At 38.8% G+C, this 23,218-nt stretch overlaps 1 protein-coding gene across 2 annotated transcripts in view; it reads left to right on the top strand.

The window, feature by feature from the left end:
* Positions 1-23,218, top strand: part of LOC105147015 (sosondowah) — a 355,053-nt gene that overhangs the window by 23,870 nt on the left and 307,965 nt on the right. The gene's annotated exons all lie outside the window — the stretch shown is intronic.

A 23,218-nucleotide genomic window follows, 5' to 3' on the forward strand; every position in this document is an offset into this window, starting at 1 on the left:
ATTTCTATTTTCATTAAAACACAAACACGCTTCTGTTTGTACCGCGTCCATTTTCTATCATCGGTATCACTACTCATTGCAAAATCGGACCGGCAGTCACGAAGAACAATAAATGGTTTTTGTTCGAGCGCGGCCTTGGGTCATTGGGATATTCGCATGTAAGCGGATAACGACGTGCATAAACGAGTCATCGAACACTGGACTCATTCACAGCTGTCCTCGTTATTGACCACCCACGACATCGATCGGTCGGATGTTCGGGCTATCTGTATCAGGGAATTGTACAACGATTTCGAAACCCATCGTGTTGGTTATATAGCGAAATCGAACGTAAACACGTTTGCACAGCCACTGAATTTTAATCGAGACATCTGAATATTAGATGACATTTGCGTAATTATGAAATATTTAAAAAGTTTAGAAAAAAAATTTTTTTTTTTCAAATATTCTAAATGAAAATTAATGATTGAAAGTTAATGATCGAATTTTTATTGTTTGAATATGATCTTAAATCAAATAAATAAAGAAACATTAACTGCAATGAAGGCTGAATCTTGATACTTAATTATGTTTCTATGTACATTTTAAATATATCTTTCAGTTGTAATAAATTGCACGTTTGTTGTACTTGAAATGTAATTGCAAATTGAAAATGAAATAATATTATAATTAAAATTAAATTAATTGTTAATGATGATTTAATAATGATGTTAATAAACATTTCAAAACAAAGAGCTTACGAAAAATATCAGCTTGAATCTTGATTTTTCTATTATTAAATATAATCTTACACAACATTGCCCCCCCCCCCCCAATGTCGCTTAACATTAATATTATAACTATTAAGTATAGAATAGCAGCAAGATATTAGTGATAGTTAAACTTTGCTATTGTTACAAACTATTCGCAGTCATGACTTTATGATAAAATCTAATACAACCGCAAATCAAAGTTTAAAATTGTGAGAAAGATTAAAAAATGATCAACAATCAAGGTATAATCGTCAAACGTGATATCAAGGTGGGCATCTCGGGCGACGCCAAGGCCGTAGTTAACGAGAATTTCGTCTGGCCATTCAGTTGGTCTCTCTTGTCGTCGTTGTTGCCGATTCGATATATACCTGCGGACTTGCTTGAGAACTGCGTGTTCTCAGGCCATTGAGGATTCGCTTATAGATGCGTGTTACAGATCGCACATTCACCGTTTTAACAAAACCGAACCGATCACCGTGCTACACTTTCGTGTTTTTTTCTCGTTTGTCAAATAGTAAAAGGCTGTCTACGTAAGATCGTATCGCAGTGCAAGCTTGAAAAAAGGTATATACGTCGAGGGGCAAAAGAGAAGGGAATTGTGTGAAGGCAGACGAGTAAACGAATACGGTAGCGACGAGAATGAACGAATCGAGAGATCTCGAGTCGCGAGGAAGAGAGATCGAGAAACGTAGCGAGGGGTAGAAGCGAAGAAGAGGCAGAGGAAGACGAGAGTCAGCAAACTCGAACAAACCATTCACACGAGCTTCGCGAGCCCTCGGAGTACCTGGAAACGGTGCTAATGATATGCCCGAGATGCTGTTCCTGAATGGAACCTTTCGGGAATTCTCCGACGGTTTCGAAGAATTAGGAATTCCGAGGACAGGTTCTGCCCCCTCCCCCTCTCCTTTCTCCCCTTTCCTCAGGTTCCCCCTTTCTTTCTGTCTTTCGCGAAGCGATTTTAGAGCTGACTCCATAAAGAGGTTGTTTGTGGCCACAAAAAGGCGGGTGAAGCTCTTTGTGAGAGATGCTTCTCGCCTCTATCTTCTCTTTCTCACCTTCTTTTCCTTCTCTTTTCCCTTCGTTTATCGTTTCTTTCTGCATCTTCCGTTTCCTACGAATCGCTACTGTTGCAGTTTGAGATTTATAAGCGTCAACGAGTCTTTCAAGGATGCGCCGGTGGTTCGGAGGATACGGATGTGCCGGTGTGAATGCCGTGTTTAGGAGATCTTCAATAATGAAAAAGAGGAATCGGTCAAATCACAGAGAAATTCTACGAAATTGCTGCAAATTGTGCTCGTTATCGAATTTATCTCGAGACATAAATTGGATGGATTACGTTATTTTATCTCGCGGAGAAGACTCGACAAAATATCTTCATTTATAATAGATTAGAAATTAGTGGAAGTCTGTAGTGAACTAATAGCGTTTTTCATTGGCAGAATTAGTGCTCATTCATTGCACATTAAAGCTGTTGTACACTATTCTAATCTAAATGTAAAAGTGAGATATCTCAATTGATAAAACACTTAACGTGTATTTTATCAAATAGCATAATAAAATGTATTGAATATTTCGCGGTTTAATTTGTTTCTATATTTTTATTAAACGTACATCTTTATGTCGATTTGTGTACAACGGCTTTAAAGTGTACTGAGTGCGTATTAATTCTGCCAAAACATGATATAAATACTTTAGTTAGACCTAAAAGTGTCAACATATAAATAAAAAAATCCGATAAATTCTTAAAAAATATATAATATTACTATGTGACTCTAATCTCTTTGTTATATCTTTTTGACTCTTTTGAATATAAGTCCTCCTATAAAGGAACTCGCACATTACAAACTTTTATTAATTTTAACATATTTAGTTCAATTTAATATTATATATGTAACTTAAATAAACTCACAAATATATAAAATTTAGAATATCTAAATCTGCAAAGTCAAACGAAATGATTTATTATTTGCAGTGTGATTTTAAATCGCATCTTAAATTTTGTCATTATCGTTGCGAGCACAGATAACGATAAATTAACATTCATCCATCTTCGCACTCTGTGATCGTATCGTAAATGAGCAATGCAAACACAGGCAAGAAATCAAGAGAGGGTACGAAAGAAACACCAATTCACTAGTTTTTGCCGTTTTTTGTTACTTTTTTCTGACTAACGAACTTATAAATATACATTACTTTAAACTCTCATGTGACTCGCACGCCACGATTGAATAACCTGAAAGATTCTCCAAAGACGCGATATAAATCGACCGTTTATACTTGAACAAGATTGTCCGGTAATTATAGAGGTATATGAGGTGATAATGAGCGGCGGACCTCGATCTAAATATACATCAATGCAACAATTGGCAATGAAGAATATTTTGATGCGATGAATTTTTCACAAGAAATAGGATTACGTTAAAAAAAGGTTATTACTTTTGTCCTTCTTTCTTATTCTTATTTATTTATTTTTTCTTTCGCGATTGTACGTTTCCTCCTGTTTGATCTTAGTCTTTCTCTTGCATTGTCTAAATGTAAGATGGAGAAGGAAGCTGTTTTGTTTTAGCGAACAGCGTGAGAAATCGTTTACCTTTTTCCTATTAAGGGCGCGCCTTTCGCCGACTCGACAGTGGGGTGGGCTTTGTGGAACCTGAGTTGCCGTGTCATCAACGTTTTATTTCCATGGCGCACGATTCCCGTGCCGTGGCACTCCAGGAAGAACGCAAAAGTTTAATTAATTTCGAGCCACGGCATTAAGTGGCGGTATCGGAAACCCTCCCACAACGTCCCGACGTCCTCTCAACGCTCGAGAGACCGCCTGTTCCTTTGCTGCTACTCGGTTATCCCCATTCCAAGAGTTCTCATCCTTTTCATTTTTTCTAAGTAAGAAATGTCGGGTTTTATACGATTACGAATTATCACAATGTCCTTTAATGTACGTTCAGTTCCATCCGCGTTTCGTCTTACACGAAGTAGTTTGTGGGATGCGATTTCTTTTTTTTCGACGATATTTCCCCCTCGAATTCATCAAAGCTCCGACAGCTCGTTTATGGTGACACCACCTTCGCCCTACGGTCAAGACAAGGTAGCAGGTTTGTTTGTCTCTCGGTCGGTACCGATGACATCGTTGAATGATCACCTACGAAACGAGAAGGGAGGCCTTACTAAATCCTCAGACGACACGGGTTACCGTCGTGGCTTACTGTCAAATACGTTTCTGCGGCGAGCTAACGATTCAGATTTCGGAACATTATATCTAACTCGAGTTGATAAACTTTCGCGCTATGTTAAAAAGAAATTATGACATTTTAACAACTAGCTTGAGCGTGTTACATAATTATTTTGATAGTTGATCCAATAAAATTTTTCAGATCTGTATTTAGCTAAATGTTTAGATACTCCAAAATTATTCTTTCTATGAAGTCGTATGAGGTGTCGATTCTTTTCTCTCTCTCTTTCTTTTTTTCGAGTGATGACACAAGTGCGGAGATCGCGTACCATTTCTCTAAAAATGTCCCTCATGCCTCTCTTGCAGACACGTTGCTTTGCAAGTACGGAACACGTGTCTCACGTCGCTAACACAGTGGCTGGTTTACACTTTGTGCCATCCTCGCCAGACGCGGTTGACGGCGAGGTGAATCACGTGTATCCGCGTCGAAATAACGCGACGCATTTTTACGTCTCATGAGAAACGCCTTGCTAACAAATCATCGACACGGCCATCTTAGAGGCAAGTATAAGTATCCAACAGTGTCAGCAAGAAACAGTTCGGGAGGAGAGATCGACAGAATCCAAGAGAGGTCCGGCAGGTTAAGAAGGAAGACACCGAGAAGAAGATTCATAGCGCGAATGGACAGGAATAGTTTCGTCGACGTAGCTGTTTTCGTTGACAACTCCTCCCCGGGCGATCTTCTTTCCTTCCGTTGACGTCGTCGCAGACGCGGAATGCGGCTGCCCCGACTGTTAACCCGCGACATTTATTTTCTCGTGTGTGCACGTAAAAGCACGTCGTCGGTATTCTTGCTTCGCGCCCTTCGATCGATTGCGAATGCGCATATGTCTTCTATTTGTCGTCAAGTTAATCGATTTTTAACCCAATCGTATTGTCTTTGCTAAAAATTAGATTAAGATCATGTCGTGTCGATGAATTATCATTTGTGAGACCAAAAAATCGAAGAAATGGACATCTTGGAAAAGTTTTAATATTCTTAGAATTACGTTTGTATTTTTTATTGGAAAATTATGGTTGCGTTCAGCAGAAAAAGCAAACTGTGTAAGATTTTTTAATATGATTGATTTATTATATTTAAATCCAGTGCAAAACTAAGGGCAAGATCAATTATATTAAAGAATTTTACAACAGTTGCAGAGCTGTTTTTTTGAGCAGAGCTGCTGATAAACGCAACCACTTAGAAAAGTTGTCTAGAAATATCTGACAAAAAATAATTTGTAAATAATATAAATCTCGATATTATATATACGAAAATTTTTCCCTTGACATTAAAGATATTAGAAAAGATATGAATACTGCGACTGATGAAGGAATCTTTGTTGCAACTCGCGTATAGCAGCCAAGCTTGGCACATCAACAGAAGATAGTCCAAGTGCATTTTGCATCTCTTTCATTAATCATTCCGGTACGCTTGGACGTCCTTCACGCCTGTGTCACGTTGTAAGGCCAGAGGTCTCGGTGAATTATCGATACGCTTGGTCATGAAGAGAACTGAGAGTAGCATGAGAATATCCTCATAGAGAAGACTAGTCTTTGCTTTGAAGCAATGCTTTCTCGCGTCAGCACTTCGCTATTAACAACTTCGTCCACCGTGCAAGAATGCGATCTATTAGGGGGAGAACGCGAAATAACACACGTATATCTCTCTGCGATTCGGATATATTACTTTATTTCAGTAGACAAATGAATTTAGTTTCTTTATTGTTCTTGCTTCTTTAGGCCTGAAAATCTAGACGCCTAATTATTCTGACATGTATCTCATAGAATAATTATTACAATAAGGAATGATGAATATGCAGAATGATGAATATGACGATTATATCTTGAAAATAAAAAATGTAATAGTAATTTATATATTTGAAATCTCTCGCAAGACACGTTTTTTTTAGTAATACTCCGAATTCTTAAGCGCATCCGCATCAAAGCTCTTAGCGCCGTAACTTTTCAATGTACCAACTCCGCGAGAAGACTCCGCGCTACTCTCGAAGTGACGCAACGAAGGAAAGAGACGATCGACTTTCTCAACGCGGAAGAAAACCCCTTTCGCGCTGTTGGCTCGACGGGAATTATTTAAATGGATTACCGCGGCAACTCCGTGGCAAAGTTTTCCGGGGGATTCGCTGATCCGCTCTTAAAATTTAGATGGATTATAAGGAGGATGCACACACAGGGATGAAAATAGTCTAGGTGTGCGAACGAAGAGGACAACGAGACGGACGACTCCGACGACTCCGACGACTCCAACGACTCCGACGACTCCGACGACTCCGACGATGACGACGACGACGACGACGACGACGACGACGACGACGACGACGACGACGACGACGACGACGACGAAGACGAGGAGGACTACGGCGTGCCGAGCTGCCTGCAGATTTCATACTTATTATACTTAACGGGGGACGGCGTCTTTTTAAAGGGACTAACAATGAGGGATGGTGGATCCCTGTCGACCTCCCCTGCCCCTCTCTTTCCTTTAAGAAAATGTTTAATGCTGCGGAAAGTAAGGCGTGATAATTAATATCCATTATCTCCTACGTTGGCGACCTCTATCCAATTAGTTCCGCGGATACCTGCGGAAACAAAGACGCATTAGTGGCGCCTCCCATAGAACGGATACGACAAAAATCGGCTTAATTCGTCGCTCAACATCATCGAGAGATTTCGTTAGAGTCCCCTACATCCCACAGAACGATATAACTCTACTTATTCAAGAATAAACATGAAAATAATTAAGAAAGACTATAAATAATTTTGTCTACTAATCATATGAAAAAAGTGGTTTCAGTCAAATTGACTAAAACTATAATATTTTGTAATTTATAATACAAGTATGCTGGTCAAAAGTCATAAATACAATAATAAAATGGAGAGATTTTGTCGCAGCACCATCTAAAAATTGTTATTTTGAGTCTAATCGTACTGAAAAATTTATCTATAGTACATAATTTGTTTTTTTAACTATAATAACTTATAAACATATCTATAGTTAACAGTTATAGGTATAATTATACGTGTATCTATTATAGCTTCATGTCTCAGTGCGTGGAGTATTGTTATATATATATATGGGTATATCAGTATGTGTGTATCTATGTCGATGACGATTCCATTAGTATGTCTGACATTATTATGTGTATGAACACATATATAGTTATACATACATAAGTACACATCAGTTAGAAAAACAAACTATGTACTGCAAAAATACTTTTCGGTCTGATTAGATCCAAAATAGCTTTTAAATAGTCCTATAGCAAATTGTTGTCCATTTTTTATACATGTGTTTTTGACGAGCAACTTATAATCTACAAAATATTATAGCTTTAGCTAATTTGATTGAAACTATTTACTTGCATATGATTAGTGCTTTTAATTTTTTAATATTTTATTAATAATATTAGGTGTTGGAATTAATTCGTAGCGTTTTACAAGTGATGGGAAGTACTTTCATTAATGTATTTTTTAATGCTCATGTGAAATAAATAACATTCTTTCATTAAAAAACGCTACGAATTAATTCCAACACCTAATATTTATATTTATTTATTAATAATTTTATTAATAATATTGCCATATAACTGAGAATCAATACGCATATCGAGATACAGATCTGTTAGGTTGGAAAGTGAGTCTCAACGACGTCACACGTACAATGGATTACAAGTGAGGATCGTATTTAGCTCGCAGAGATGTTACAATTACGATGGCCTACAATGGAGGTTCCACGGGTGTGTTATCACTTCGAAACGTCGGGTATTAATCCGCACGGCGAAGGTATACGTGCTCGACATAGTCTCGCAATAATACGGCGGATTCGTCGATCTAACAAGACTGCTGGCGTTTCCACCGGTAGACGCGTATCAGCGACCGGCTTGTATTCGTGGTTAAGTGCGGCTGTAATCGTAGAAATTGCAGCAACGGGAATCCGTCGTCATCGTAGTAGTATGTAACAGTGTAATATGCAATGCGTATTACACGGGCGTATCTATACACGTTGCGCACACTTCGTCGGAGCGTGCATGTACGTGGAAGGATACGATGTTCTTTGCACGATAAGTAGTGGATTTAATTTGCCGTACGAGTTTATATGTGCCCTAATGCATCGCGCGATAAGGACTTCTACCAGGCCGGGTGAAGTCTCGTTTGAGAAAAAAAAATTATTCCGTGAATTAAGATAAAACGTTCGCGTGACCAGCGCGTTGAAACGACGAAGATGCAACCTTGTTGCAACGCGTAATTAGTGCTTCCTCGGTGATTTTGTTGAGCATAGTTGCATAGCAGGCCGGCAACTTGATGCCTTTACACAATTTAATCCAAAAATAAATCAAACAATATTTTGTGCAAAACGTAGTCATTGCACCGAGTAAATTCTGAACAGAGGAAACTATCGTGCAAAACGTATACATATAATTATTTATATTATCTTATTTTTGCAAAGTATCATGTCGCTTTATCTTTTCATTTCACGATAATTAGACGTTAATTGGAATCTGCGGATGCCTATACGTAAAATCATCGTACTCGAACAAGATCTAGAAATCTTCAAATAGCTTCGAAAACGACGCGGCGAATCACAAATTAAACGCAGTAACAGTTAAACTGGAACGCGCTCTCGTCTGCTTCGCGGCACACAAGATGATGATCCTCAGCTTCGATATAGTTGTGAAACGTAGTGAGGAAGCGAGACGCAAAGAGGGTGTAGTATACGGCAACAATATAGACGAGGCGGTAGAGAGAACTAGAAGGAGCGCGCCATGATAATAACAGCGATTATCGCTGTATTCGGGAAATTACTGGTAAGCGGCAGGCCCCGGTACATAATTGAACGCCGGCCAGATACTACTCTCCGTGCTCGCTCGTTCTCTCGCGCACGAAACGCGTGTGCGTGCATAACGGCGCAGACGAAGGCAGCGTAGACCGTCCTTTCGCGTGCATGTCGCACACACGCACACGCGTACGCACACGCACACGTACATGCTCGACGAGACGGTCTCTCGCACATTGCGCGTGCGGCGCCGCGCCACACTTACACTTCTATACGGAAACACGGCTATCTATCCGGCGGAGGTTTATACGCGTGTTGCCGCTGTAAACTCGCGCCCGGGTACCGTAATCGTACGAGATCCCATTGCATGAATATAATTTGCATACAAGTTGGTTATATGGCAGGGGGGCCGGCATCAGCTGGCTCGCCCGTATAAACGATTATATGGACCCAACAGATGTAGGCGGACCTGCGACCCCGCGCAGTCCACGATTGGCGTTGTACCCTTTTACGCCCTCCTATTCCGCTTGCCCTCCCTTCCGCCTTCGATGCCCTACGTACGCTTGCGTTATCACAAAATGCCCTGGTAATGGCAAGGCCATATAATTTATGGATACCTGCGAATTGTTCCGAGTACGCACCTTATGCCGCGCGATCGGCGGCTGCCGACGTTTAACTTCGTGGAATCAACGAGCATTTAATTTTTCAAGCAAACATATATTTGTCGTACTTAGTTCTCGCATTTGACAAAAAAATATTATCAAATTCGAAGATAGTTAATATAAAGTATGATCGAGAAAGTTATAAATGTTAAGGTAATTCTTGTTCATTTCTTAGAATAACATAAAAATTCGAAATTTGTAATAGTCTACATATTCGTCTTACCATCACTCGAAATTGTTGAAGCAAGTATAACGTACTTCGTTGATGTCGGTTTTGGTCATCGAACATATCCATAACATATCTAAGTGTTCAGAAGTTTAAAGAAGTAGGCTGAAAAGAGGAAACCGACCAGTTCGAGCATAGTTCGATGTGGAAAAGAAGTCTCGTGCATTCTCAACGGATACATCCTCGGGTGCGGAGTGCAGAACTGGATCGCTAGCACGGCACATCATTAAGCCGCAGAGTGGTCGTGTCGCGCTATCGACTTCATCCTTTTTTCTCTCCCTCCTCTTGATTCGTCTTCTGCACCAAACTGCCTCGGAAACTTCTTTTTCGTGCCGCGCGGCATCCCGCGCCGGACTTGAACACCTAATCTAATGGATGAGACACGACGGATAGAGGTGTGTGAGCATTTAGGAGAAAATACCTCATCGGCCGGACCGATTGTCACTCGAGAGAGAGAGAGAGAGAGAGAGAGAGAGAGTAATAACGGAGGTAGAGAGAGAAAGAGTCGAGGTTAATAGAAACGAGAGAGTATAGTAGAAAGATCCTTTGAAGCAGCCGCCACCACTTGTTGGTCGATCAACGGCTCCCTTTAAATCCGATCGCCAGTCACCTCACCCCTTCCTCACCTCAGCTTCTTCGGCATCGGTAGGATAGGCGCCGCTTTTAGAGGTGAACTGAGCTGCGTTCCTGTGCACGCCTCATCAACCACGCCACGGACGTTACAGATTTTCGTTTATATTTATAAGTCCGAAGGGTAAAGAGGGGGAGAGGGAAGGAGGGGAGGGAGAGAGAGAGAGAGAGAGAGAGAGAGAGAGAGAGAGAGAGAGAGAGAGAGCTAGCTAGCTAGCCAGCCACAGCTGATGTGCCAATAAATTCTACGGCATTCACCGAGAGAACCTTTAGCGCCATCGTATATTGTTGCGTGTGGAGGCAGGGGATGGGTTTCGTTGACGACGACCTTCAAAGCGGACGAGCCGCCGCTCCGTGTGGACGTCATCGGAACATACCTTCAATAGGCGGGTAACGCCTCGTTTTATTGGCGGTCGATCCTTTTTTCCGTTTATGCAATATCTCGCCCGCAGAAATATTAACTTAGGCGTCGCTTCTTTGGTTCGCGATATCGATGCTACGCATAGGGCGTGTTGCCTATGCATTTTGCATCGATTGCCAGACGCATCGTCACGCAAATATATTCGATCTTATCTCGTAAAAAAATGTGAAACCCGTTTGTGAAAAAAACTTCGTTCTATATTTTTATTTGCATAAGAAAGACATGAATTTTTCCTTATATCTTTAATAAAATATCAATAACTAAAAGCTATTGGCTTTTTCGCATAAATCAAACAACTAAACGAGCGACAGAATTAGATTAGCTTACAAATTATGAAAGGGTCTTTAGTGCGCTAGTATATCGTTCGGGAGTTTACCAAGTATATCGAAAATCCATCTTGCTACCTTTTGATTTAACACACGGCTCGAGGGGGAGAGCAAATCGTCAAGCTTGACTTGGTTCGTAAGATGTTCCTCTCAGTGAAAACGAACGTCTCTAGACTGTGCGCATTGATCGACGGAGGTGAGCAGAGTTGACCCCGAATGACGCGAAGTAATATAAAGTCTGGGAGCCGCGGTCATATCGCGCTCGTAAACCAGAAGGCTCTCCAGTTTCCACCTCGCCTCGCCTCCGGAGTTGTAAGAGCGTTCCTTTCCGTATTCGTCGAACGGAGTGGAGTCTTCGTGGTATGAAGCAATTTACATGAGGGTCGACGCGCGCGTGCTTCCACCCTCATGCCGTAGCAGCATCCAGAATCGTCCGACATACAAGGACCGCTTGCGTGAAGGAAGTGCTGTGCGACTACAGAATACGGGGTTCAAATATCCTGAATTTAGCTACACGGTCATACAGCGTGAGATCAACCGGAGGCCGAATATCGGAGATAATATTCGAAAGAAAAATGGTCTACGTTCAAATCGAAAAATTGCTTCTGTAAAACTTAGATATTTCTATAGACATAAATTCTTGCCTCTCAATTATTTCGTACGTATGATTGACTTATGTCGGAAATCATATCAACTGATTTAGAATTTTAGAGATATAGAGTTACTCTCTTGTGAAATACGGATCCGTGATAAAGAACTGATTGTGTGGGTCATTTATTTCTTTTGTTATCAGTTATTAGTGACGTCTACTGATTTTACTTCATTGACTTACTTGTAAATGCTTAGATGGCGTGTTTTCAGGTCTTTAAAGAGCCGCTTGTAATCACTCCAATGCACAGTTAGTGTATATCGAAAATTATTTTCGACTGCGAAATCGGAATAAATCTAAATATACGCAGTATTTGTGTGAAAAATTTCTGGTTCAAAATAAACGAACCAGAAAGTTTTTATCATATGAATCAGAATTTTGGTTATTTCAACTAGAATTCTGATTCATATGGTAAAAATTTTCTGATTCGTTAGAATTATCTATAATAGATTCAACCAAAAAATTTTAATCTGTCCATTTCAAATCAGAATGTCAATTAATGCTGACTCTTTTTTCAGTATATAGATCATTGCATGTATTTATATATAATATTATTCAACGTGATCGAAAAATTATGAGAAGCTTCATATTTTATATTTATATATTTTTTTCTTACATTGGCTCATAATTCAAATCATGCATTACGTTGAATCCGAGAAACGCTATCTTCGATACAGAAACCGTTTCGTAAGGACTACCTATCTATACACGCGGCGTGTACTCGATAATGCCCGAACAAAGTGCTGTCGCCGGTGAGTAGATTATACGAATACTCGAAAAGTCTTAGCTGGGACTACGAGTGCGGGTAGTGGCGGAGAAGACAGGCCAGTAAGAGAGAAAATGTGGAGAGGAGGGCTGCGTGAGATCGGCGAAGGGTGAGGGAAGTCGGCCATGTTGAAGGGGTGGGATGGAGGCGAGAGGTGGCTAGAAGAGAAGGCGCCGCACGGTCGCGTCTTCGACCGCACGAGAGAGGCCGTGAAAGCGATCGCTATGCGACCACAACGCGATGTCGAGAGTGAGCACCATCTTGTTAACAGCCGAGTTCTTTTTCCATCGGCGTCGGCTCCGATAGGCCTGCGGGACCACGGTGGGCGTTCTTCCTCGTCTTCCTATTTTATCCGCTCGTACTTGCTCCGCCTCGAGCGATGCTCTCTTGGTTCCCCAAGTGCATGTGATCGCCACGGATATATGTCGTACACAGGGAGTATTGGTACCCCTTTATATGTCTCTTCGAGGAATCTACAGGTAGGTGAGGTCCGACCTGTAGATTTCATGCGGCCTCATTTTCCCTTAACTAGAAATCAAAATATTTATGAGTTTAACGTGATATTTCAGATTTTATTTCAAGTATTCTTCTATATTCGTATCACAAAAAAGTATCGATTTCTATCTTTGCGTCACTTTCAATATTCTTTGCAACGTCACGTCACGTTGCGTAATGTCAAAAGAAATCCAAATGTACCCCGGAAGATTATAATGGCTTGCGCGAATTTCTGGAAGGCTTAAGTGTATCATTTTGCACGATAGAGGCCCCGATCTCGTATATTAATTATGTAATTTCCGCAAGGCATCTGTTTCGATATATTGGAGCACGTCTATTGAATTCTTATCAATGTTTAATTTTGTTGCCATAGTGACTTCCTTAAGAGACAGGTGCAGATGTAGCAGGACCTGATAAAACATTAGCAGCCACCTGCATTTTTTTCGAGCAAGCTACCGCGCAAACACGACTTGAAGGAATAGCAGGCGGCGACAAAACCAGGGAATAAGAGAGGATACACATCCATTATCATCAGCATGCAAATTAGATCGAGGATTATCGCAAATCCTTTCGTAACAATCCTCCGCACCGCGAGCGAGGTTCTGCGGATCGTCTCGAAAGCAATGGTCCTGAGAAAAAGGGAAAGGGAGAAAGGGAGAAAGGGAGAAAGGGAAAATCCCGCAGTAGAACGCGAAGGAGGGCGATGGGACGCCGTTCTGTACAAACTCTTAACTCAAACTTAATTAACGCCTGCCGTCGCGATAGTATATGAACGTTTTGATCTACATCTCGACACAGTCATGTATACGTCTTCTCAACCGAAAGATTATGCATAAGTATTATGTGTAAATCCGAGATATTATCTTTATAATACACGTGCGCTTTTAGATATAATATAGAGGAGATCTTTTAAAGAACGATAAAATAATGATAAAATGTAAAGTAGGTTAAATCTCATGTATTAAACAATTATCGTACTTCCGTTCTAGTGCGACGCTGCTTTATATCTTTTCTTCTTTCACAATTTTGTCACGCTATCGATGTACCTTCCTCTCTACGCGCGCGTGTCCAGAATAAAGGCTCACTGTTCCCTCCAAATATACAACTCTATCGTTGATTGGCGATACTACGGAACCTGCGCCATAAATTTCAATTTCAGAACCATTACGTAAAACAAGAGCAGGCATTGAGCGGTCGGCCCGTAATGTGTGCTCTCATATCTCATTCGATATACGTGAATCGCTTAGTCGTGCCACGATCCTGTATGACTTAATGGACTTCTTTCGAGATTGATAAAAAAGGAAGAGGAAATCTGCGAAAGAAAAGCGTCCATTCATTCAGTCTCCTAACTCATACATACTTCATTCAGCAGCCATGACAATCTCTAATCGCTTCGTCTCTTTCATCTTTTCCTCTCTATCTTTCTCTTTCTCTCTTTCTCTATGCCTTTCCCTTCGCTCCAGTTCAAAGTCACTCTTTCGTTATCATGAAACTTTATAGCTATTATCTCCTTACATGTTCGTTGAAGAGCAATAGCAGCTGGGCACGAATTTTGTGAGTATTCGGGAACTCTCTTAATTTAACAGGCTCTTGAAGCATGCATGGCTAAGAATGAAAAAAGATGACCAGTTGTTGGAATCATGTGCAGCATCGTTGTGTTCCGAAGACGTGATATGTAAAGTTACATTGATTTTAGGAAAGAGATAAAATGGAACTATGGTTAGGCTTCATCGCACACGAAAGTCATGGTGGAATAATGTTTAAAATTAATAAAATTATTAGATAACACTTCTCGAATATAATTCGTTAAATATAAGTAAATTGCTTATATGAGCTTCTGTGATTGTTAATGTGTAAATACATACATATTTATATAAGATAAAATTTGCAAACAATTAGAATGTACTTACCAGTGAAGTTAACTGTAAACGAAGGCTTATATAGGCAATTTATATTTGATTTATTCTTGGAGTCATAAAACTATTTTTTTGATCAATTTATCATTAATATGCGAAATCTAAGTAAATGAATTAATTTTACTTAGTGCAAGACATGAATGTTTTGCAAATGTTTTTTAGCGCTTGCTGCACGATTTCACAAGAGTGTAGCATCGCGAATGTAGTGTTAGCAACGGTAGCCGTGAACATGACTAAGTAATGATATGAACTATACGCAATTTCCTCAATGTTCATGCACCGAGTAAAATGGAAGTATGTTAAGCGATCTACCACTTGATCATGCATTAACGTCACGTCGGGACAATTTACGAGGTAGATACATATTTCAACGTATTCAATCGCGCGTGAAAATTGCGCATAAAAAGAAGCTCGTCAAGAGAAATGCGGCGTTATCGCAGGTAATACGGGAAGCAAAAGTGAATGCATACAGATAAAGAGCTAGGAGACATTCCACCGCACCTACTGCAACGTTTAAGTGTATTTTATAAGAGAGGGGAGCGGAGAATTGAAGATCAGGAGGAATCTTGACAAGTAGCATAATTAGCGGTAGGTAGCCGATGTGACGTTTCTCCGTTCATAATAGATAAGCGCAAATTATGTTACTGCACACGTATTAATGTCACGCGAGAACACCATCGCTATAGTTATGTTTCTTGATAAGTTGATGGTGGGACGCAAAGGTTCCTTTGCGTTCGCGGTCGGATATGAAAATTAAATAAAGCGAACAAGGTGGAATCACGTGTATCATCGCGACTGAGATGCGAAGTAATGAATCCGGAGAGATAACATACGTCTGAGAGTGCCGGGATATTCGTTCCTTGTATGCATGATTTACTTTATGATTCCATCGCGAAACAGAGACATTATGAGGAAAGTGAACCTTCCTCAGGATGATAGCGTATGCCATAAAGGAATCTGAAAGATGTAAGATTCCAGTGAACAGTACAATTAATATCATCTTGTTTACCATATTCTAACAAAGTTGATACAGTTAATATAATCGTACATGGAAAAAAATGATATTGTATTAACAGCATTAGTCAACAATAGTCTAATTGAAAACAATCTTGTTTATTCAATAACAGTATTGATGAAACAAATAATATTTTATTAAAATAAAAATAAAATAGAGTATTTCTTTTATTCACACTGTCATTGAAAAAATTAACAAGATTATTTTTAATTAAATAACTGCTGTTAAGTAACGCTGTCGATACGACAGCATTTTTTTCCTTATGTAGTCATTACTATGAGATCGGAATCTATAATATTACATTTCATGTAAATGTACAAAAAATGTGGAGGATGGATAATTATTACGCAAAATTCAGATAGAAAAGAGTGCTAGATAAGTGAAAGGGATGCTAGAAGTAAAAGTGGCGAATGCTATGGACATTGGACGGAATCCAAGCGGTTCCGCACGGACTATAAAACACGAGAAAAGTCCTTGAGATGTATCCATTAAGCTGCGAGCAAACAAACCCAAACGAGCATCAACGACCATCACTTCGGCCGTATATTACGACGTGACTAACGCACGCTAAATCGCAGCCGCTTAAGCTAGTCTATGCGCCCATGTCACATTGTATTTTATAAATAAATAGATTCGAGAAAATTTATTTTACACAGGACAGTAATGTTCTTCTCTTCCTTTCTCTCTCACTTTTCACTCTTGCGTTTTATTTTATTCGATGTCACATCTTTCTAGAAAAAAAATTTAGTGTCTTTAGCTGTTTAGCAAAACTGGCTTTTTAGATACTTCAGCAAAACTATTTTTTTCGTCTACACTGTACTTCACAAAATAAATTAGAGAAGGCAACTAACTAGAAAAGCTTGTAAAGAAAAAAAGGTTTGATTTTTTTTTGTACATTTCGAACTAAATGTTGAAAAACTTGTTTAAGATTATATTTGAAAATAGATTAAAGCTTTTCTCTCTTAATATAAATAATTTTTAATGCATTATTATAATAGTTTAAATATGGTAGAAAAAAAAATTATGTAGAATATTTACAATAGCAATAAATTCAGTCTATTACGTAAAAAGTAACGTAACGTTATTTAAAGTATCTAATTTCCGCTACTGCCTAATTATACAGCCTTAATCGATTACATTGCACAATCGTGCTGACTACTGATTTGAACTACATTGTTTCTAAATGTCATAAGATTCTTAGCAAGTCAAATTCAAGAGCAACAGGAAAAGATGTCACAAGTTTTATGTACATTATAGTAATATTTGCATTAAAATTATTACATAAATTTTTAAGCTTTATTATTTTATTGAATTATTTTAAACATAGAATGATCGCTTTATGATGCAAAATCGACATGCATTCCTCATGTTCTTTGTCTTTATTGATGAGTAAAATTCAATGGATACCACATAAGTATTGTATTATCGATTACAAAACGTAAGTAATAATTTGTTATCTTTCATTATATAATCTGCTTTAAGTAATTTAAACAATGAACCAGAGTTTGAAAACGTAAATTAAAAGTGTAGGTACATCCGAAATAAATCATTTTTGTAGTTATTTCTTTAATATAATTCAAATTTGACTCAATAACTCAATTTATTTTCAAAAATCCGAAGAAGGAGAATCAGCAGATCATATTCACATGATTTTTACTGAGATTTCTGTGGAAAATTTATCAATTGTCGATAATCGTTCTTCAATTGACATATATTTGCTTTATCCAATACCTCGTGAATTATTGCGTCTACAATGTCTTGTACATCTACATAACTAAATATGCGACATATGTATATACACACATGTGATGAAAATTTACGAGCACACATGACTATGCATTAAAGTACCGGATATTTCTTTCTATTAAGTCATGAGTTATGACGATACCACGACGTGATGTTTAACATTTTGAATTTTCGCATACCGTCTCCTCATCAGTACATAAAATTTTATTAAAACAACTGTAAAACGGTTATTACACGGAAAGAACGATTCTAGTAAAAAATTTAAAATTTTGCTGGATCACAAATCTGAAAATAATTTTATTGCATCATTAAAATAATTTTGCTGAAAACTTAAATTGCTAGAATATTAGAATTTTTTGTAGCACTGCTCATTATTTCAACATTATTTTGATGGTCCCATAAAATTATTTTTCGATCTGTGTATCCAGTAAAATTTTAAATTTTTTAGCAAAATCGTTTTTTTCATGTAGTTAATATTTGTTATCGAAATTTAGTGACAAAATGATATATCGATTAATGAAATTTATCAACTAAATGAACGTATTACTAACTTCTCGTAGGATCAGTATTGATCGTGGAGAGATTACTTTATGTTTAAGTAATTACTGAAATGATGACGAGATATAGAAATTTTTCATTAAATATCGCAAGCATGATAAAAAATAAATAGAGGTTTGTTAATTATAATTTTTACAATCAGTAAAAATTTTGGTGCTATCACATCAATTTACCGAGCAATCTGAAACAAATCGCAAGTGTTAAGTCTATTTCTCAGTTAGAGGGTTAAACTAGATATACCCTTTGGTCGGGCGTCATTGAGTCTCGTCGACAGTGTTAAGCCGGCATGTGTCAAGCAATTCAGGTACAGCTACAAGCGTGTTCCCGTGGCATATTAGGTGCACACGTACAGTTGTCTCATGCATAAACACCAAAGGAGTGTGTATGTGTTTGAATATGTGTGTGTGTGTGCGTGCGTGCGTGTGTGCATACTCAAACCGTTCACGGGACGAACGAGCGAAGCATATGTAGGTAGTGTACTCATACGCGAGCATGTTAACGCAACGGTCCTTGCTAAAAGAGAAAGATGAACGGAGCTAGGTATTAGATGGAATGAGAGAGAGAGAGAGAGAGAGAGAGAGAGAGAGAGAGAGAAAGAGAGAGAGAGAAAGAGCGAGATATGTGAGCTCTCGAGTCATAAGTAAGACAAGGATGCGGAGTCCTTCCTGAGATGTGCTCGCTTTCTTCTGAGGTTCTGGTTTTCGCGTCTGGTTAGTATCGTCGGTCCTCTCGCGGTCAACTTATCGGTGTTTATGTTAAAACCGGCACGTTTAACAGCCGCAACGGTTTATCTTACCGATAAATAACTTCCAGAGTGAGAGACCAGGAGACGCTCGTGTTCTCCTTGCCGAGTGATAGGCTGCTCCTCTCGAGTCGTTATTGTTCACAAGCAAGCGATCCCAAAAGGATCATGTCGCTATTAGAGCTTCTCTCTGTCCAAAATGTTTTACTGCGTTGTAACGTGCGTCGATTCTGTCTAACGTATATTTTCTCCGATACGTTATCATCCTTGAATTTCTATTATTTCGACGTATTATATTATTAAGAAAAATCTGTATTATATGATAAAATAATCATTAAATAATCTTTTGTTTTTTTCTTTTGATTTTTAAATGTGTATAATTTAGTGAAAAATACATGCGTTTTCGACTGGCGGCGCGATAAATAATGTCGTAAGATTGTCTAGGAATAAAACGTCAATAATCCTGGTAAGCCGCGGTTCCATCCCTCTTCTCCTCCTCTTCGTCCCTAGGGAGAGAAAAAGGATGAGACGAGATAAACCTTAGAGGCAGCATGCGCTCGTATCAGTGTATACATACGTGCATACTAATGGAGCAAGTATTTTGAGACGCATCTCTTGACGGCCACAAGAAGTGTACGGGGCTATTCGTTTGACGGCGAAACATAAATTCGGAACGTAGTGATTTTCTCGCCTTGTCATCTTTGTCATTTGTTGCTTATAAATACCAACGGACCGTAAGTTTATTCCCGGTTTTCGCGATGCTTTCCGTGAAGTTTCTTTCGTGCCAATGTCCCCGAATAGATTCATAAATAGATGGACGAGCTAATGTCCTCCGTTCTTTTTCTGTATGTGTCGGCGAGCGCATGATCGTGAGAGATCTCATCGGCGAAACTCGCGTATCTGTGCCATCCGGCCGAGCATTTTAAATCCAGCTGCTTAATTCAATTAGCACGTCGCTAAATTTTAAATGCGATATAAAATTATCAGCTAATCCAATGTAGCCGATGGAATAATTCAATCCTCGCGTCGCGGATGCAACGTAAGGGACAATCTTATCTTTTCTGCGAATAGATCGCTCGAACGAATCTTCTCCCTATCGAAAATTATAATTTCATTATGACATCTGAAATATTTGCAAGACTTTGCTTTAATCAAGACATCGTAACATTTACATTACAATACGCACGAAATATTCAGTAGCTTTTTCGATAACTTTGATTGGATGGAGGAATATTGCTTTACAAACGGATATAACGTAAGAAACGAATTTATCCGTCGATAGACGAAGAGAAGTGTACAAGTTCCGAATATGATATATGATTTTTGTTTTTTTTTCTTTTCATGAAAGAAAACGCGTCTTATCGCGCGGTCACCCGAGAACATGCTAGCACACTAGTGTGTGTCGCCAGCACACACCTCGTGAAAACTACGAAGGGAGTGTGAGGACCTACGAGCGCTGACAGACGCTGAACATGCGCTCACGAGTGTCGCCACTTTTTGTCACTTTTACGGCCCCCGAGTCCCGAAAATATGGCCATTAAGCACCGCCAAGAGAAACACGCTCGTCTCGAAGACCCGTAAACATGACACGACCGAGAAGGCCCGGTCAGAGGGACTACGGAGTCATATTATATTATATGGCTCTCTTATAATCCGTCGGCACGCTCTTCCGTTCACAAGTGCGTTTCTTAAGGGATCCTCAACGAGACGGAAAGAACAGCGAGCTGTTTGTTTATTTGCCTTTGGATTGGTCGGATTTAGAGCAAGTTTCGAACGCGATGTCATCTGAACCGTTTCCATCACGAGATAAAGAGAAAGAGATTTCAACATGAAATGATCGACTCCGTGACTTTTTCTTTTTCCATGTCTTTTCGAAACTCCACGAGGAACTTACTCGGTCTCGACAGTGAATCGTTTTTCGGAAAAACTTGCGGAGCACGTGTAGTTTCGTGTGTGGTCTTTTCACCCATTCAACAAACGATGTATTTTAGAAAATAGATCACGTTTCCTTTAACTGTCTATACATGATATTGTGAAATGCGTTTTTGGACTTTATCGTATTATCATATTTATAAACACATCATTCACCATGACTTAAGAGATTGGCGTATCGCCAAATTCCGTGACAAAGATATTTCCTTGAATTTGAAAAATATGGTTTTTACCGAAATTGCCGATAAAATGATTAAAAGAGCTTCGAATTATTATTGCAATTATGAATTATTATATTTTTGAAAAATAGAATATTAGACACACGTTATCATGAAAGAAACAGTTTGTAATTGAGGATTAATTTAATCAGTCAAAATTGAATACAGTTTTTTCGAAAAATAATATGATTATGTTAAACATACGTTATCGCGTAAGGGAACTTTGTAGTTGAGGATTATCCAATCAGGCAAAACTGCATGCAGTCTTTTATACGAAACTTTCGTCTTAACTTTGACGTTTTGTCGGTAAGAACATTTGTAAAACGAAGTTGTTGCTACTCAAGGGAGAGAATCTAAGAGGGTGAAACACATTCCGCGCGCAGTTTAGAAGTGCGTGTTATGTTTCCGGTTTTATCGATCAACACACACTTGACTTGGGTTTAAATCCGTCAATTTTCGTCCTGAACGCGGCGGCAAAATGAACGAGGCTTACATCCCACCCAAATAAAACACGCTTCTACTTTGGGCCTCCGAGAGGCCCACAACAGCCCGCGGATTTTTCAAGTCACTTTTGGCGGTCTTCTTTCAGGCATATACGTGTGACCGCCTGTTTGTCGACGGATCGGGATATTTGCACATCGGGTTCGCCACTATCTCCTTTCTCTCATGTGTCATCCTATCGTTGTGCAAGCACGTCAAACCTTGACTTTACGATCCGATTTTTTTATATCTGCCACCATGGATTTTGAAGATTTTGCAAAAAAATAACAGCATGTTGTTCTATTCAGAAGCTTTATGAACAGATTAATTTTATAATGCTTCCAGCATTTTTTTTCATGCGAGAATCAAGAACTTACTATTGAACTATCGGAAATTAATTATTGGAGCGATACATGTTTCGAAAACAAATATACTATTATATGATTTTCCTATAATTCATTAAATATCGAGACGAAGTTTCTTTACTGTTAAATCACGCGGTAAATCAAGCACTGGTTACTAGGCGAGAGATCGCGATCAGTGAAACATAAAATGTGTATTTTCATGCGGATCGCTCGTAATCCGAGAACAAGTCTATATGAACATATTTGAACTCTACACTGAGAAAAAGGTACTTAAAAATTTATTTGTAGAATAAACGTTTATCTCACTGAAATAAATACTTATCTAAATATGGCAAAATAAAATTTTATTCCTAGCAAATAAATTATCTATTTTATTTTTACAATTAATAAAAAACATGACATATATTTCACAGAAATGTATATTTATTATTATTAAATTTTCTTTATAAGCAAATAAAATTTATAATGAAATATATAATTAATAATTCTAGGAAACATCACAAGTAACATTTATTTCTTAATTTTGACTTTCAATACATAAAATAATACATAAAATAATTCAAGTAATCTTTATTTTAATCATGAGATAAACAAATTTTTTTTACAATTTTTTGACGAAGCTTTATTTTAAAATCATATTGATAATATCACAGAAAAACAAAAGGTTATTGGATGTTATAAATACGTTTCTAAGATATTATAAATATGCAATACAAAGATGTAGAATGGAATCGAAAACATCGAGCCAAGTCTTTTGGCGAAGCCTGTATATACGCATGAATTTCACGGTGGAGCGAGCCGAGAGCGCTGTCTCCAGTTCGCGAATATCTGGCGGCTATCTCTCGGCTATCGGAGGGTCATCGGCTAGAGGTGCCTGTATAGATATGTCTGCGTATATATCGAGCGACAAAGGCGATAGGAAAGACGTCGAAGAGAGGAGTGAGACAGTATACGAGGAAAAGTTACCAGGAAAAGAAAAGGATGCTGTTCCTGCTTGGTGAGAGCGGTGTATACCGAAGGCAAGAGAGGTCAGGATAGCATTATAAGGAGAGAGAGATGGCAAGTATATCGAAAGAAAGAAGATCGGTGTAAGGTAAAATAAGAAAGAGGACGGAGAAAGAAGATGGAGGATGAGGGCACGTTGGGCTACAAGCTGTCGGGCGACGATAGCATCGCCTATCGATCCCTAGGATCGCCCGAAGAGGTTTTCCATGTTCTTCTTCGTTATACGATCTTGTACGAGGAGCGCTCGTACGAGGGTGTGCAGGTAACAAACACCCCCAATTATGTCAGCTTGAATTAGTAGTGGTCCAACT

Source organism: Acromyrmex echinatior, chromosome 15 (genome assembly GCF_024713525.1).
Source record: "Acromyrmex echinatior isolate Ae372 chromosome 15, ASM2471352v2, whole genome shotgun sequence".
NCBI classification, from domain to species: domain Eukaryota; kingdom Metazoa; phylum Arthropoda; class Insecta; order Hymenoptera; family Formicidae; genus Acromyrmex; species Acromyrmex echinatior.